Source organism: Chiloscyllium plagiosum, chromosome 2 (assembly GCF_004010195.1).
Source record: "Chiloscyllium plagiosum isolate BGI_BamShark_2017 chromosome 2, ASM401019v2, whole genome shotgun sequence".
Lineage (NCBI taxonomy): Eukaryota > Metazoa > Chordata > Chondrichthyes > Orectolobiformes > Hemiscylliidae > Chiloscyllium > Chiloscyllium plagiosum.
The window spans coordinates 142,921,479-142,926,716 of record NC_057711.1 but is presented as its reverse complement, the minus strand read 5'-3'; the positions used below and the strand labels follow the sequence as shown (position 1 = coordinate 142,926,716).

General features: G+C 43.5%; 1 protein-coding gene across 1 annotated transcript in view; it reads right to left on the bottom strand.

Annotated features, from left to right (window-relative positions):
- The window catches only part of rest (RE1-silencing transcription factor), a 37,661-nt gene extending 37,148 nt beyond the window's left edge, over positions 1-513 (bottom strand). Inside the window, exon 1 of the mRNA XM_043720284.1 lies at positions 373-513. The gene's annotated coding sequence lies outside the window, so the exon portion shown is untranslated. The remainder of the gene's footprint in view (positions 1-372) is intronic.
- Positions 514-5,238: the final 4,725 nt, after the last annotated feature.

Here is a 5,238-nt window from a genome sequence, read left to right as displayed (position 1 = left end):
CAGAACCGCTCGCTGTCCAGACGCGGAGGGGGGGGGGGTGGGGGGGGAGCGCGGGCGGGATCTTGCTGCGGGTTGAGGGAGAGTTGGGGCGGACCCCTCCCGAATACCCCGAGGAGGAGAGGCCCGGCCATGAGGAGGGGGGGCTGCCTGCTCCCAGTCGGTGCAGAGCGTTCCCGGCGGCGGGCGGAAGCCTCCGTTGCCCGTGTCCCGGTCGGGCCTGCTCGGCGATCAGCCTTGGACAGCGCCTTTCAGCCGCACCTCCCCCCTCCCACCCCTCCCAAAACCAGCTCTCCCCCCCCCCCTTCCCCTCACCCCCACCCGGAGCCGGGGGAAATCCCGCTGTCCATTCGTCAGCCTCCCCCGTCCACTCACCGACAGGCTCAAGGCCCAGTGCCTCTCCTTCTGCTGCTCTCGCCGCCTCACATTCCTTCACATCGAGCGGCCGCGACAAACTTTCAGCCGCAAACTCCAGCGGCGGGAGCGCGGCGTCCGTCCCTGCAGGCCCGTGACGTCAGCACGCCGCCCGGCACAGCTGTTAGACAGGCAGCCCCGCCCCCACCCCCCCAATACCCCACCACTACACTTCCACACCCCAGAGAGGACAGTGCAACTCTGCACGCTCACTTGAACAGGACGGTGCAACTCTGTACACTCGCTTAAACAGGGAGGGTGCAACACTACACACTTGCTTAATCAGGACGGTGCAACACTACACACTTGCTTAATCAGGACGGTGCAACACCACACACTCGGTTAAACAGGAACGGGCCATACTGTACTTGCATCAACAGGACGGTGCAACACCACACACTCGCTTCTACAGGAACGGGCCATACTGTACTCGCGGAGAAAGTGAGGACTGCAGATCAGAGCTGAAAATGTGTTGCTGGAAAAGCGCAACAGGTCAGGCAGCATCCAAGGAACAGGAGAATCGACGTTTCGGGTGCGCTTTTGCATAAACAGATTTTCAGCTCATACTGTACTCGCATCAACAGGATGGTGTAACTCTACACATTCGCTTAAACAGGAACGGGCTATACTGTACTCGCGGAGAAAGTGAGGACTGCAGATGCTGGAGATCAGAGCTGAAAATGTACTGTACTCGCATCAACAGAATGGTGCAACTCTACACACTTAAACAGGATGGTGCAACTCTGCAAACTCGCTTAAACAGGATGGTGCACCTCTACACACTCGCTTAAACAGGACAGTGCCAATCTGCACACCAGCTTGGCAGGCTGATGCTAATCTGCACACTGGCTTGAATAGGGGGGTGCAACTGAATACTTGTTTAAACAGGGCAGTGCAACACTATCTACACTTACTTAAACGGGACGGTGCAACTCTACAGATATACACTCACTTAAACGAGACGGTTCAACGATACAGAAACACTTACTGAAACAGGACGGTACAACTCTACACTCACTTAAACAGGATGGTGTAACTATACAGACATACACACACTTAAACAAGACAGTGCAACTCCTGATATAGACAAATACTCAATTAAACTAATTTAAAGTATCTGAATAAAATCGATAAACTGACAGCACAAATCAAGATATATTAATATGATCCCATACCATGATCGAAATGTGCTTACAAGGAGATCAAAACATTCAGGTATATTTGATCTTTTTAGAATATGGAAAAGGTGGTGGGATAGCACTGTTAATACAAAACGAAATGAGGACAGTTGTGAGATAAGGTCTGAGCTCGGATGATGCAGAGTTCATTTGGGTGGAGGTTTAAAAAAAAAGCAAGGGAAAGAAAACATTGGAAGGAGTAATGCAGAGACCAGTAAACAACAGCCACCCCGTGGGAAAGGTCATAAATTAACAAATAATAGGAGTATTTTTTTAAAAATAGAGCAATAATTATGGGAATCTTTATGTTGATTGGTTTAATCAATTTGGAAAGGGTAACTATGACAACAAATCCTTACAGTGCATTAGGGATACTTTCCCAGAGCAATATGTCATGGATCCAACTAGGGGGCAGATGATCTTGCATGTGTTAATGGGTAACAAGGCAGGTTTAATAAATGACTTTGAGTAAATGATCCCCAAAGAAGCAGTGATCATAACTTGATAGAATTCAGAAACTTGGATCAGAAATTACTGTGCTTAACTTAAAAATTGCAAATTATAATGAAGTGAGGAGAGAGTTAGCTAAAATGAACTGGGTGGACAGATTCACAGGAATGACAATAACCATTTAAGGAGGTAGTTCATGACTCTTGGTAAAACTAAATCCCAGTAAGGAAGAAAGATCCCAAGGGTAGGATACAAATATGGATAACCAATGAAGTTGAGAGTATACAAGGATGCTAAAATTACTGATAGCCCCAAAGACTGGGATAAATTCAGAATCTGGAAGAGAAGGTCAGACTAAAAACTGAGAAAATAAATTACAAGAGCAAACAAGTGAGGAATATAAAACTAACAATAAGAGCTTCATTAAATATATGAAAAGGAAGAGAGAGGTGAAAAGGAAGAGAGAGGTAAAAATGAACTTTGGCCCATTAAAAAATGAATCTTGGGAGACAGTTTTGAGGTTGAAACTTTATTGCTGGAACAGCACAGCAGGTCAGGCAGCATCTAGGGAACAGAAGATTCGACGTTTCGGGCACATGCCCTTCTTCAGGAATGAGCAGAGAGTGTTCAGCAGGAGAAGATAAAAGGTAGGGAGGAGGGGCGTTGGAAATGTGATAGGTGGAAAGAGGTCAAGGTGAAGGTGATAGGTCGGAGTAGGGTGGAGGCGGAGAGGTCAAGAAGCAGGTCAGGAAGGCGGTGCCGGGCTGGAGGGATTCGGCTGAGACAAGGTGGGGGGAGGGGGGATGAAGAAACTGGTGAAGTCCAAGTTCATCCCCTGTGGTTGGAGGGTTCCCAGTCGGAAGATAAGACAGTTTTGAGGACCAAGGAAATAGCAGAAGAGTATACAGATACTTTGCATTAGTCTATACAGTGAAAGATTCATCAGAGGAAGTGGTGGAGGATGGTACAATTGCAACATTTAAAAGGCATCTGGATGGGTATATGAATGATGGCGGCACGGTGGCTCAGTGGTTAGCACTGCTGCCTCACAGCACCAGGGTTTCAGGTTTGAATCTAGCCTCGGGCGATTGTCTGTGTGGAGTTTGCACATTCTCCCCGCGTCTGCATGGGCTTCCTCCGGGTGCTCCAGTTTCCTCCCACAATCCGAAGATGTGTAGATCAGGTGAATTGGCCATGCTAAATTGTCCATAGTGTTAGGTGCATTAGTCAGAGGAAAATGGGTCTGGGTGGTTTCTCTTTGGAGGGTCGGTGTGGACTAGTTGGGTCGAAGGGCCTGTTTTCACACTGTAAGGAATCTAATCTAATAAAAAAATAGGAAGGGTTTGGAGGGATATGGACCGGGTGCTGGCAGGTGAGACTAGATTGGGTTGAGATATCTGGTCGGCATGAACAAGTTGGACCGAAGGGTCTGTTTTCATGCTGTACATTTCTATGATTCTATGACTCTATTAATACTAAATATGGGGGAGGAATTAAGTACCATCATCATAGATAAAATAATGGGGCTAAAGGCAAATAAGTCCTCTGGAGCTGATGTGTTGCATCCTATGATCCTAATACAGGTAGCTCCAGAGATAGTGAATACATTAATTATAATTATCCAAAACTGTTGGCTTCTGGAGAAGTAACGGAGCATCTGGAAACTGCTAATGTGACACCCCTTTCAAAACGGGATGGAGGTAAAAAGCAGGTAATGATAGGTCAATTAACCTAATACATTTTGTTGGACAAGTATTGAAGTCAGTTATTAAGGAAGTAATAGAACATTTGGAAAAATCATAATCTAACCAAATAGTCAGCATATCTTCATGACAGGGAAATCGTGTCTGACTAATTTATTAAAGCTTTTTGAGGATGTCTCAACCAGTGTGGATAGAGGGGAGCCAGTAGATATGTAGTATTTGAATTTCCAAAGTGTTCAACAAGGAACCTCGTAAAAGGTTAAGTCATAATCTTCTTTCAACATCTATCCTGTCAAACCCCTTAAATCTTACATGTTTCAATAAGATCACCTCTCACTCTTCTGAACTGCAGTGAGTATAGGCCTACACAAAAACAGAAATTACTGGTGAAATTCAGCAGTCCTGGCATCACTTGTGAAAAGAAAAGAGAGTTAATGTTTTGAGTACAATGACCTTTCTTCATAAGTATACAGACTTAGCCAACTCAATTTTTTGTCATAAGCCATTCAACACAGGAATCAACAACTGATTGTTTTCATTATACTCTTCATGTGATCTCACCAACGTTTTGCACTGTTATTACAAGGCTTCCCTACTTTTATAATCCAATCCCCATGCAGTAAAGGCCAATAGTCAATTTATCTTCATCGTGTCTTTTTGTCACTGCATGTTAAACTTTTGTGATTCTTGCTTTCCTCAAGATTCCATGTCATTATTTACCAATTCTGTCCTCCTGGTAAATATGAAGGAAAATAATAGTTTAACATTTCTACTATCTGTCCCATGTTACCTGTAGTATTATCCCGTCTCGTGCTTAATAATCCTATTCTTATTCCGGCCTCCCATTTTTTTAAAAATTGAGGTGCCTGCAAAGTATTTCACTATTTTTGTTTTATCCTTCTTGATAATTTAATTGCATAGTTTCCATTACCTTTGTAATCGGATTCTTGCCTTCTGTCTTAATCTCTTCATATTGTCTCTGTTGCACTCTTCTGTAGTCTTTGTACTTAATGTATGTTTCTTTTCTAGCCCTCAATTGGTGCCTTCTGTCTTTATTCATTCACAGAATCTCAAAATTGATTTTTTTTTGTTCCTTATTTTTAGCAGAATATATTTTTCCTGTGCTCTATTGACCAGATTAAATATTTCCCATTGTTTTCCTACATTATTTGTCAATATTGTTGCCCAATTCATTTTCTCAGCTCTATTCTCAGTCTTTCAAAATCAACCTTTCCCCAATCTATCAATTTCTTTATGATACAATTATGTCCTTCATTTCTGTGATCCTAAATTGTATTATGTTGCAGTCATTATCGACAAAACCTTCTCTCATTGGTTTTGGTTCATTCCCTAGTCTCTCGACTAATAATGAATCCTCCTTTGTTGGATTTCTTAAACGTCGAATTAGAAAAGGCTCAACTGTTTTCCTTACCTCTTCATTTCACTTAATATAGTGGTTAGAATTATCATGTTTATTTTTCTTTTATTTATTCAGT